General features: G+C 45.9%; 1 long non-coding RNA gene across 1 annotated transcript in view; it reads right to left on the bottom strand.

Moving 5' to 3' along the window:
• Positions 1–6,624: 6,624 nt before the first annotated feature.
• The window catches only part of LOC134945682 (uncharacterized), a 48,774-nt gene continuing 42,117 nt past the window's right edge, over positions 6,625–13,281 (bottom strand). Inside the window, exon 4 of the long non-coding RNA XR_010182145.1 lies at positions 6,625–6,742. This is a non-coding gene — a long non-coding RNA (uncharacterized LOC134945682). The remainder of the gene's footprint in view (positions 6,743–13,281) is intronic.

Raw genomic sequence — 13,281 nt, 5'->3', positions numbered from 1 at the left:
TCCACGGCTGTAGCTACCTCTGTGTCGGCACTCGGCAGTCCATCCATAATTGTATACCACCTACCCGTGGTTTTTTTTTTCTTTCTTCTTTATACATACTACATCTCATTATCATCCAGTCTATATTAGCAGCAGACACAGTACGGTAGTCCACGGCTGTAGCTACCTCTGTGTCGGCACTTGGCAGTCCATCCATAATTGTATACCACCTACCCGTGGTTTTTTTTTTTCTTCTTTATACATACTACATCTCATTATCATCCAGTCTATATTAGAAGCAGACACAGTACGGTAGTCCACGGCTGTAGCTACCTCTGTGTCGGCACTCGGCAGTCCATCCATAATTGTATACCACCTACCCGTGGTTTTTTTTTCTTTCTTCTTTATACATACTACATCTCATTATCATCCAGTCTATATTAGCAGCAGACACAGTACGGTAGTCCACGGCTGTAGCTACCTCTGTGTCGGCACTCGGCAGTCCATCCATAATTGTATACCACCTACCCGTGTTTTTTTTTTCTTTCTTCTTTATACATACTACATCTCATTATCATCCAGTCTATATTAGCAGCAGACACAGTACGGTAGTCCACGGCTGTAGCTACCTCTGTGTCGGCACTCGGCAGTCCATCCATAATTGTATACCACCTACCCGTGGTTTTTTTTTTCTTTCTTCTTTATACATACTACATCTCATTATCATCCAGTCTATATTAGCAGCAGACACAGTACGGTAGTCCATGGCTGTAGCTACCTCTGTGTCGGCACTCGGCAGTCCATCCATAATTGTATACCACCTACCCGTGGTTTTTTTTTTCTTTCTTCTTTATACATACTACATCTCATTATCATCCAGTCTATATTAGCAGCAGACACAGTACGGTAGTCCACGGCTGTAGCTACCTCTGTGTCGGCACTCGGCAGTCCATCCATAATTGTATACCACCTACCCGTGGTTTTTTTTTCTTTCTTCTTTATACATACTACATCTCATTATCATCCAGTCTATATTAGCAGCAGACACAGTACGGTAGTCCATGGCTGTAGCTACCTCTGTGTCGGCACTCAGCAGTCCATCCATAATTGTATACCACCTACCCGTGTTTTTTTTTTTCTTTCTTCTTTATACATACTACATCTCATTATCATCCAGTCTATATTAGCAGCAGACACAGTACGGTAGTCCACGGCTGTAGCTACCTCTGTGCCGGCACTCGGCAGTCCATCCATAATTGTATACCACCTACCCGTGGTTTTTTTTTTCTTTCTTCTTTATACATACTACATCTCATTATCATCCAGTCTATATTAGCAGCAGACACAGTACGGTAGTCCACGGCTGTAGCTACCTCTGTGTCGGCACTCGGCAGTCCATCCATAATTGTATACTAGTATCCATCCATCTCCATTGTTTACCTGAGGTGCCTTTTAGTTGTGCCTATTAAAATATGGAGAACAAAAATGTTGAGGTTCCAAAATTAGGGAAAGATCAAGATCCACTTCCATCTCGTGCTGAAGCTGCTGCCACTAGTCATGGCCGAGACGATGAAATGCCAGCAACGTCGTCTGCCAAGGCCGATGCCCAATGTCATAGTACAGAGCATGTCAAATCCAAAACACCAAATATCAGTAAAAAAATTACTCCAAAACCTAAAATAAAATTGTCGGAGGAGAAGCGTAAACTTGCCAATATGCCATTTACCACACGGAGTGGCAAGGAACGGCTGAGGCCCTGGCCTATGTTCATGGCTAGTGGTTCAGCTTCACATGAGGATGGAAGCACTCAGCCTCTCGCTAGAAAAATGAAAAGACTCAAGCTGGCAAAAGCAGTAGCACCGCAAAGAACTGTGCGTTCTTCAAAATCCCAAATCCACAAGGAGAGTCCGACTCCAATTGTGTCGGTTGCGATGCCTGACCTTCCCAACACTGGACGTGAAGAGCATGCGCCTTCCACCATTTGCACGCCCCCTGCAAGTGCTGGAAGGAGCACCCGCAGTCCAGTTCCTGATAGTCAGATTGAAGATGTCAGTGTTGAAGTACACCAGGATGAGGAGGATATGGGTGTTGCTGGCGCTGGGGAGGAAATTGACCAGGAGGATTCTGATGGTGAGGTGGTTTGTTTAAGTCAGGCACCCGGGGAGACACCTGTTGTCCGTGGGAGGAATATGGCCACTGACATGCCTGGTGAAAATACCAAAAAAATCAGCTCTTCGGTGTGGAAGTATTTCAACAGAAATGCGGACAACAGGTGTCAAGCCGTGTGTTGCCTTTGTCAAGCTGTAATAAGTAGGGGTAAGGACATTAACCACCTCGGAACATCCTCCCTTATACGTCACCTGCAGCGCATTCATAATAAGTCAGTGACAAGTTCAAAAACTTTGGGTGACAGCGGAAGCAGTCCACTGACCAGTAAATACCTTCCTCTTGTAACCAAGCTCACGCAAACCACCCCACCAACTCCCTCAGTGTCAATTTCCTCCTTCCCCAGGAATGCCAATAGTCCTGCAGGCCATGTCACTGGCAATTCTGACGATTCCTCTCCTGCCTGGGATTCCTCTGATGCATCCTTGCGTGTAACGCCTACTGCTTCTGGCGCTGCTGTTGTTGCTGCTGGGAGTCGATGGTCATCCCAGAGGGGAAGTCGTAAGCCCACTTGTACTACTTCCAGTAAGCAATTGACTGTCCAACAGTCCTTTGCGAGGAAGATGAAATATCACAGCAGTCATCCTGCTGCAAAGCGGATAACTGAGGCCTTGACAACTATGTTGGTGTTAGACGTGCGTCCGGTATCCGCCGTTAGTTCACAGGGAACTAGACAATTTCTTGAGGTAGTGTGCCCCCGTTACCAAATACCATCTAGGTTCCACTTCTCTAGGCAGGCGATACCGAGAATGTACACGGACGTCAGAAAAAGACTCACCAGTGTCCTAAAAAATGCAGTTGTACCCAATGTCCACTTAACCACGGACATGTGGACAAGTGGAGCAGGGCAGGGTCAGGACTATATGACTGTGACAGCCCACTGGGTAGATGTATGGACTCCCGCCGCAAGAACAGCAGCGGCGGCACCAGTAGCAGCATCTCGCAAACGACAACTCTTTCCTAGGCAGGCTACGCTTTGTATCACCGCTTTCCAGAATACGCACACAGCTGAAAACCTCTTACGGCAACTGAGGAAGATCATCGCGGAATGGCTTACCCCAATTGGACTCTCCTGTGGATTTGTGGCATCGGACAACGCCAGCAATATTGTGTGTGCATTAAATATGGGCAAATTCCAGCACGTCCCATGTTTTGCACATACCTTGAATTTGGTGGTGCAGAATTTTTTAAAAAACGACAGGGGCGTGCAAGAGATGCTGTCGGTGGCCAGAAGAATTGCGGGACACTTTCGGCGTACAGGCACCACGTACAGAAGACTGGAGCACCACCAAAAACTACTGAACCTGCCCTGCCATCATCTGAAGCAAGAAGTGGTAACGAGGTGGAATTCAACCCTCTATATGCTTCAGAGGTTGGAGGAGCAGCAAAAGGCCATTCAAGCCTATACAATTGAGCACGATATAGGAGGTGGAATGCACCTGTCTCAAGCGCAGTGGAGAATGATTTCAACGTTGTGCAAGGTTCTGATGCCCTTTGAACTTGCAACACGTGAAGTCAGTTCAGACACTGCCAGCCTGAGTCAGGTCATTCCCCTCATCAGGCTTTTGCAGAAGAAGCTGGAGACATTGAAGGAGGAGCTAACACGGAGCGATTCCGCTAGGCATGTGGGACTTGTGGATGGAGCCCTTAATTCGCTTAACAAGGATTCACGGGTGGTCAATCTGTTGAAATCAGAGCACTACATTTTGGCCACCGTGCTCGATCCTAGATTTAAAGCCTACCTTGGATCTCTCTTTCCGGCAGACACAAGTCTGCTGGGGTTGAAAGACCTGCTGGTGAGAAAATTGTCAAGTCAAGTGGAACGCGACCTGTCAACAACATCTCCTCCTTCACATTCTCCCGCAACTGGGGGTGCGAGGAAAAGGCTCAGAATTCCGAGCCCACCCGCTAGCGGTGATGCAGGGCAGTCTGGAGCGACTGCTGATGCTGACATCTGGTCCGGACTGAAGGACCTGACAACGATTACGGACATGTCGTCTACTGTCACTGCATATGATTCTCTCACCATTGAAAGAATGGTGGAGGATTATATGAGTGACCGCATCCAAGTAGGCACGTCACACAGTCCGTACTTATACTGGCAGGAAAAAGAGGCAATTTGGAGGCCCTTGCACAAACTGGCTTTATTCTACCTAAGTTGCCCTCCCACAAGTGTGTACTCCGAAAGAGTGTTTAGTGCCGCCGCTCACCTTGTCAGCAATCGGCGTACGAGGTTACATCCAGAAAATGTGGAGAAGATGATGTTCATTAAAATGAATTATAATCAATTCCTCCGCGGAGACATTGACCAGCAGCAATTGCCTCCACAAAGTACACAGGGAGCTGAGATGGTGGATTCCAGTGGGGACGAATTGATAATCTGTGAGGAGGGGGATGTACACGGTGATATATCGGAGGATGATGATGAGGTGGACATCTTGCCTCTGTAGAGCCAGTTTGTGCAAGGAGAGATTAATTGCTTCTTTTTTGGTGGGGGTCCAAACCAACCCGTCATATCAGTCACAGTCGTGTGGCAGACCCTGTCACTGAAATGATGGGTTGGTTAAAGTGTGCATGTCCTGTTTATACAACATAAGGGTGGGTGGGAGGGCCCAAGGACAATTCCATCTTGCACCTCTTTTTTCTTTAATTTTTCTTTGCGTCATGTGCTGTTTGGGGAGTGTTTTTTGGAAGGGCCATCCTGCGTGACACTGCAGTGCCACTCCTAGATGGGCCCGGTGTTTGTGTCGGCCACTAGGGTCGCTTATCTTACTCACACAGCTACCTCATTGCGCCTCTTTTTTTCTTTGCGTCATGTGCTGTTTGGGGAGTGTTTTTTGGAAGGGCCATCCTGCGTGACACTGCAGTGACACTCCTAGATGGGCCCGGTGTTTGTGTCGGCCACTAGGGTAGCTTATCTTACTCACACAGCTACCTCATTGCGCCTCTTTTTTTCTTTGCGTCATGTGCTGTTTGGGGAGGGTTTTTTGGAAGGGACATCCTGCGTGACACTGCAGTGACACTCCTAGATGGGCCCGGTGTTTGTGTCGGCCACTAGGGTCTCTTATCTTACTCACACAGCTACCTCATTGCGCCTCTTTTTTTCTTTGCGTCATGTGCTGTTTGGGGAGTGTTTTTTGGAAGGGCCATCCTGCGTGACACTGCAGTGCCACTCCTAGATGGGCCCGGTGTTTGTGTCGGCCACTAGGGTCGCTTATCTTACTCACACAGCTACCTCATTGCGCCTCTTTTTTTCTTTGCGTCATGTGCTGTTTGGGGAGGGTTTTTTGGAAGGGACATCCTGCGTGACACTGCAGTGACACTCCTAGATGGGCCCGGTGTTTGTGTCGGCCACTAGGGTCGCTTATCTTACTCACACAGCTACCTCATTGCGCCTCTTTTTTTCTTTGCGTCATGTGCTGTTTGGGGAGGGTTTTTTGGAAGGGACATCCTGCGTGACACTGCAGTGCCACTCCTAGATGGGCCCGGTGTTTGTGTCGGCCACTAGGGTCGCTTATCTTACTCACACAGCTACCTCATTGCGCCTCTTTTTTTCTTTGCGTCATGTGCTGTTTGGGGAGGGTTTTTTGGAAGGGACATCCTGCGTGACACTGCAGTGACACTCCTAGATGGGCCCGGTGTTTGTGTCGGCCACTAGGGTCGCTTGTCTTACTCACACAGCTACCTCATTGCGCCTCTTTTTTTCTTTGCGTCATGTGCTGTTTGGGGAGGGTTTTTTGGAAGGGACATCCTGCGTGACACTGCAGTGCCACTCCTAGATGGGCCAGGTGTTTGTGTCGGCCACTAGGGTCGCTTAGCTTAGTCATCCAGCGACCTCGGTGCAAATTTTAGGACTAAAAATAATATTGTGAGGTGTGAGGTATTCAGAATAGACTGAAAATGAGTGGAAATGATGGTTTTTGAGGTTAATAATACTTTGGGATCAAAATGACCCCCAAATTCTATGATTTAAGCTGTTTTTTAGTTTTTTTGGAAAAAAACACCCGAATCCAAAACACACCCGAATCCGACAAAAAAAATTCGGTTAGGTTTTGCCAAAACGCGGTCGAACCCAAAACACGGCCGCGGAACCGAACCCAAAACTAAAACACAAAACCCGAAAAATTTCCGGCGCTCATCTCTAATATATATATATATATATATATATAGAGAGAGAGAGAGAGAGAGAGAGAGAGAGAGAGGTAGCGGTTGCGGTTCGGCACTCAAAGTGGGGATAATAACATACTTGCTGCGGTGCCCTCTGAGGATCTATGGCAAAATCCAATATATTGACAGAGGAATCAGCGGCACTCAGCAGACTTGATATTGATGTAAAAGAGTCTTTAATACGGTCCTACGCCGTATCGGGGACTACGCCCCGTCTTCAGGGACAAATCATACACAAATACAAGGCACACAAAGTTCACATTTATACCCTCTCAAACAGGTACTCATTGCCAAGATTAAACTCACCTGTCCAGCGCCGCCGCCAGCGTTGCGTCCATCCGTGCGATGCACGGGTCTCAGGGCACTGACGTCAACAGACAGCGACGGGCAGGGAGCCAATCCCAAACATGTCTGCGTTGCCAGGTGATATCTGGAAACAAACCAACAAGGAAGTTGACGTTTCCCGAGTGGATTCGGTTTTACTCGGTTTTACTCGGTTCTCAAAACCGAATCTTATTGGCTATCCAAAACACGTGACATCCGTGAGCCAATAAGATTCGGTTTTGAGAACCGAGTAAAACCGAATCCGCTCATCTCTACATACAAACATGATAAAACAAAACAAAAAATAAACATCAAACGTGGACATCACATTACATGAGATAAAAGACTAAGGGGTATATTTACTAAAATTCGTATTTTTCCGAATGAGGTTAAAGTTCAATCACGAATGACATCGAAAGTGTAAAATTGCAACTTTCTGAATTTATTACGACTAATTTACTAAGCTGTCGTATTCTGCATTTTCGTATTTACCGATGTCGCTCCATTGTAACCAATGGTGGGAACTTTGTGGTCAGCGGTGAGGTTACTTTCGGTCAACCGACCACAAAGTTCCCACCATTGGTTACAATGGAGAGCATAGGCGCTACATTGTATCACTGCCGTGTGCTGCCTGACAGACACAACAGGAGCACACAGCCAATCAGGAGGGTGCCACGACGTGGCGCTCCCTGATTGGCTGAAGGAACCCTCTTAGACTGAAGTCAGGGGGGGTTCCTGGCAGTCGGGGAAAGGGGTCCCATGTGAAAACATGGGGCCCCTTTCAGTGCGTGGTCGGGTGTTCGTTTTTTTATTTTGCAAAGTACGTGGATTACAAATACAACAGAAGAGGACCGAGCTACACTGGATTATGTGAGTATAATTGTTCCAACAGGTACCCCAAGGATTCTACATGGAGAAGAGGACCGACCATCGTGTGAACATAGGTAAGTGTGTATGTTTGGAGGTGTGGATGTATGTAATAAACTTTTACTTTCAAGGTGTGTGTCTCCTGTTTTTTGGGGGGTATTTTTTTAGTAGTAGTACTACAGGTACCAGCGGGCCCGGTTTTCCTCCGCATGCTGGTACTTGTGGTTCTCCAAGTACCAGCTTGCGGGTGAGGCTTGCTGGGACTTGTAGTATTGCTACTAAAAACAATATTCACACTTTGTCAAAAAGGTTATCAGCCCCCCATCCGCCGCCCTTGGATGGGGGGGACAGCCTCGGCCTTCACCCCTGGCCCTTGGGTGGCTGGAGGGGGGGGACCCCTTGATTGAAGGGGTCCCCACTCCTCCAGGGTACCCCAGCCAGGGGTGACTAGTTGGGTATGTAATGCCAGGGCTGCAGGGACCAATATAAAAGTGTCCCCCGGCTGTGGCATTATGTATCTGGCTAGTGGAGCCCGGTGCTGGTTTCAGAAATACGGGGGACCCCTACGCTTTTTGTCCCCTGTATTTTTGGAACCAGGACCAGGTGCAGAGCCCGGTGCTGGTTGATTAAATATGGGGGAACCCCGGTCACTTTTTTCCCCGTATTTTTTCAACCGGGACCGGCTCAATGAGCCCGAGGCTGGTTTTGCTTAGGAGGGGGGACCCTACGCATTTTTTTTTAGCACATTTAACACTTTACCACCCCTTCCCACTGATAAACATGCACGGATCTCATGGATCCGTGCATGCCTATCAGAACACGGTAAAAAAAAGCAGGTCTGTTTTATTTTAGCACTTTTTCACGATTTGTATTTTTTCACGGCAGTGTTTGTGAATTACACTTTTTAGTAAATGACCGAGTTCAACCAAATTACAGGCGTATTTGACCGATGGTGTATTCATTCGTATTTTATTTCTTGGACTTCCAAAAAAATACGAATGCCCTAATCACTGCCGTGATTTGAGTTTAGTAAATTCCCGAGATGACACTTTGAAGAAAAAACACCATCTCGGTCAAAATCGGGACCTTAGTAAATATACCCCTAACAGTTAAAAAAGTGACCAGCAGACTAGGGCAACCTCCCCCCATAACAACAAGTACCTCAGCCAGGGCGCTAGTAACCTAATGAATAGAGATTATTAAATGACTTAGTAAATATCACTATCCATGTATACTTTTAATATATATATATAGTTAGTACCATGTAGATCAACCTATAAACTAGAGGACACTGATAAACTTACTGGTTATAAAAAGCATTGTAGACCTAGTGTCTCATTCAGAACCCTCGGAGACAGGGTGTCGAGAACATAAATCCACCTGCATTCACGTTGCAGGAGGATTTTGTTACGATCCCCGCCCCGGTGGGAAAGGGGAACATGATCTATAATGATCGCTCGCATACTAGCTACCGTATGCCTAGCTAGCATACAATGTCGGGCAATCGGCTGTTCGCTGGCTCCATTTTCTATCGCCAGTTTGATGGCACTGCGATGCAGTGCCATCCGTTCTCGGAACTGTCTCTGGGTCTTGCCGACATAGGCAAGTCCACAGGGACATTTTAACATATAAATTACATGAGTAGTGGTACATGTGACTTGGTGACGAATCTTAAATTCCTTCCCCGTGACTGAAAGAGGAACCTGTATATGAGAGTATTACATGTTGAACAGCCAAGGCAACGAAAACAGACAACTTTAGGACGTAAAAAATGAGATTGTATTTGTTTAGTCAACGGGAAAATATCCAATTTAACTACTCTATCAGCGATGCTTTTCCCCTTGGTGTAACTGGGGAGTAGTTTGGTTTCTTGTAAGGCTGGTAATGTTTGGTCAGAATTGACTAATGGCCACAATTTTTTCACCTGACTGACTATGGAAGTAGTGGCTGTGGTATACCTATTAACCCACGGAATCCTAGGAATCTCGCAAGACAAGGTTGCAGATGGAACAACCGTGGTATTCAGTAAGGACTCCCTAGTATGTCTCATAGCTTTGGTCTTACTAGCTAACAATTACTCCGGTGGATATCCTCTTTCCTGAAATTTGCTAACCATTTGATCCCTTGTCTCAATTGTCTGCAGAGGGTTGGAGATAATTCTCCTAGCTCGCAGCATTTGAGAATATGGTAAACCCTTGCGTGTAGAGTAAGAGTGAAAACTTGCATGATGTAATACCGAATTCCTGTCAGTTGATTTAACATATAAATTAGTCTGTATCTCTCTCGCCACTATAGTGATAGCGACATCTAGAAAGTGAACTTCATGATCGGACATCTGGTAAGTTAGTTTAACTGCCCCGTCCTGAGCATTATGTTCATCAAGTAATGCCGATAATGTCTCAGCACTGCCCCGCCAGAGGATCAATAAGTCGTCTATTCAGTTGTCTTTATTCAGCGATGCCTTGACGCGGCTTGGGGGCTTATTCATACTTTGCGCAAATATACGTAACCAAGATCTCTGAATTCTAATATTGTGTGGGATTTACATCTGGTTAGTGATGTCATTGAGGTTGCAGCAGGAAACAAAATTCTTTTTTCTTGCTTAGAAATACCCCTCCCTTGCAAGCACTTGAGTGATATCACTAAGCTAATTGAGCATCTGCCACTATATATGTCTATTGTGAGAGGCAGAGAGGTTCCTGCTTTAGGAGGAGGTGCAGGCCCTGACATGCCACATGGAGCATTATGGGGTAGCTCTAAGGTAGATAGCTCTTAACTTAGATATATTAAGCAAGGAGCCATTATCATGTGGCTCTTTGTTGGTTAAACATAGACCCAGATTGGGGTAATAGAGGTGTGGGGTGCGGTACCTGTGGATTGGCTGGGCAGGATGGTTCTACTGTGGCATATATTTACATTCAATTAACACTTTTCACTTACTAATTTCTTTACGAACACTATTTCTTCATTATTTTAATAACATCTCATTTTTTGTATCACTTTCTGTATATAGCTTCGGCTTTCTAACACTAATTTATTAACACTAGTTTTTTCCACTGGTATGCTGCCCTGGGCTTTCTGGCTTATGCTGGTGCTGTGGGGTACCACACCCTGTACCTAGATATAGCGCTAAGGACCACCAAAATACAGAGAGGCCTTGATGCGGCTTTGGGGCTTATTCATACATTTGCGCAAATATGTGTAACCGAGATCTCTGAATTCTAATATTGTGAGGGATTTACATCTGGTTGCTGTTATCATTTAGGGTGCTGGGGGAAACAAAATGCTTTTTTTCTTGCTTAGAAATACCCCTCCCTTGCAAGCACCTGAGTGATATCACTAAGCTAATTGAGCATATGCCACTATATTATAATAATATTATTATTATTATTATTATTATTATTAAGTCAAAAATGTATAAGCTTCACATTTTAGACTGGATAATTCTTGCATAAGTTTACCTCTGTGCTGAGGAACCTAGGAATGAAACTGCTCACACGTGATCTTATCTCCCAGACTGTATAACTTGGGTAGGGTAGGTCAGCTCCAAACCACAGACCCATAAAAGGCCACCGGTTCTCCTACAGCAATACAGCTGTTTATATGTTTATTGCATTCAGCTTAGTAATAAAAGCTAAATTATCCAGAGTCCGGCAAAGCAGCCACGTGTTTTATTTTCTGTCCGGAATTGTGTTTTGTACAAACAGATATTACACAAGAGCCATGGCCGCACCTCTTATTACCTGCAGAGGTAAGTCTAGGAGTTTGGTACTATATGTAACAGTAGGTCGACAGTTTGCCTATGTGCTTACAACCTGACAAATATGCAAGTATCTGTCTTATGCCTGGTGCTCCCTATTTTCTTATGGGGTTCCCTCTATTTTCCAATAACCAGCTGGTGGATGCACAGCGTGAGGTCCCTCTGCTACAATAGGAACCAGCCCCAAACTGGTCACACACAAAAAATGAGGTCCTCCCTCCCCAAGCACAGACAGCCCGGGCTGCCTTCTCTGGGCTTTGGGTATGACCAGTGGCGTAAGTTTGTTCCAGTTGCCCGGAGGCAAGAAAAATATTGCCCCCCCCCCCCCCCCCCCCTATATATCATCCGTGAGCCAATAAGATGCCGTTTTGAGATCCGAGTAAAACCGAACCCGCTCATCTCTAATTCTAACTATATGAAGCTACTACAAAACCTGTTGCAACTAGGCAGATCTATGTAGGGGTCCAGCCACACACTAGATAGATCTGCTCAGTCCCTCTCAATGCTGATTATTTCTCTGACAATTAATTTGCAAGTGTCATATCCAGGATTAGAACCCACAACCTATTACACTGGAAGCATGCACCTCACTGATAGAGATATCTGCTATTACATAGGAAGTATGAGAATTCTAACCATATGAAGTTACTTGTAATTGTCAGAGAAATAACTTCATATAGTTAGAATTCTCATGTTTCCTTTATAGGAGCAAATAGCTTCATCAGTAAGGTGTCTGCTTCCAGTGTATCTATAATAAAGAGGGTGTGATTTGTAAAGTACAGTGACTAGTGGGGAAGTCGGCTACGGAAGAGATACCGGCTGCTGGCAATTAACTTAATTGCTTAATGTCGCTGAACACACGGAACAGGAGGAGTGGTGCCCCCCTTCAAAGCAGGAGCCCGGCGGCAGCTGACTCCGTTGCCTCACAGAGTTCTGCCTCTGGGTATGACAGTAAAAGAAAATAAATGGTTAAATAATAATGTTTTTCACAGGTGGCCTACAGGTTCCAGCAAGCCTGCCCTGCCATCAGAGCTGGCCCTAGGCATAGGCAAACTAGGCAAATGCCTTGGGGCACAAGCAGATTCTGCTGAATAAAATGATATGCGGCATGCCTATATTCCGTGTGTGACTACCTCTGTATCTGCATATGAAATGCTACGTTACAGTGTATTCCTGGAAATTACTGTAACGTAGCATTTCGTATGCAGATACAGCCTCAGTCGCACACAGAACATATGTATGCTGCATATCATTTTAATCAGCAGATGTTGCTTGTGCATCTTAGTTAAATGGCAATGAAAATAAGATGCATTTTCTGAAAAAACGGTGCCCAACGTTAGCACAGCTGGACGGGAGCTGCATGGCATATTAAGGCAAGATGTATGAGGACACGTCTGTATCCAAGCAGAGGTCACAGTGTTAGCGGCCGTATGAGTGCTGTGTGTAGGTAGGTTCATTGTGCAATAGTGTTCGGCATACTGTATGTGTAAGGGGCATTATGTGTGTCATGTGTATAAATGCATTAATAATGTGCAACATATGTGTAAGGGGCATTATGTGTGTCATTATGTGTATAAGGGCATTAATAATGTGCGGCGTATGTGTAAGGGACATTATGTGTATAAGGGCATTAATAAAGGTTGGCATAATGTGTAAGGTGCATTATGTTTATAAGGACATTAATAATGTGTGTCATATGTGTAAGGGGCATTACTGTGTGGTGTTATGTGTATAAATGCATTACTAATGTGTGGCATTATGGGGTCATTCCGAGTTGATTGTAGCTGTGCTAAATTTAGCACAGCTACAATCATTAACACTGACATGCGGGTGGACGCCCAGCACAGGCTAGTCCGCCCCGTATGTCAGTGCCGCCCCCCCCCCCCCCCCCCCCGCGCAGAAGTGCAAAGGCATCGCACAGTGGCGATGCCTTTGCACTTCAAGAGTAGCTCCCGATCAGCGCAGCTTTAGCGTGCTGGCCGGAAGCTACTCATCGCTCCCCAGCCTGCAGCGGCTGC

The sequence above is a fragment of the Pseudophryne corroboree genome, chromosome 7 (assembly GCF_028390025.1).
Source record: "Pseudophryne corroboree isolate aPseCor3 chromosome 7, aPseCor3.hap2, whole genome shotgun sequence".
Taxonomy (NCBI): Eukaryota; Metazoa; Chordata; class Amphibia; order Anura; family Myobatrachidae; genus Pseudophryne; species Pseudophryne corroboree.
Note: the sequence above shows the minus strand (reverse complement) of the source record. Positions and strands in the feature narration are given on the sequence as shown.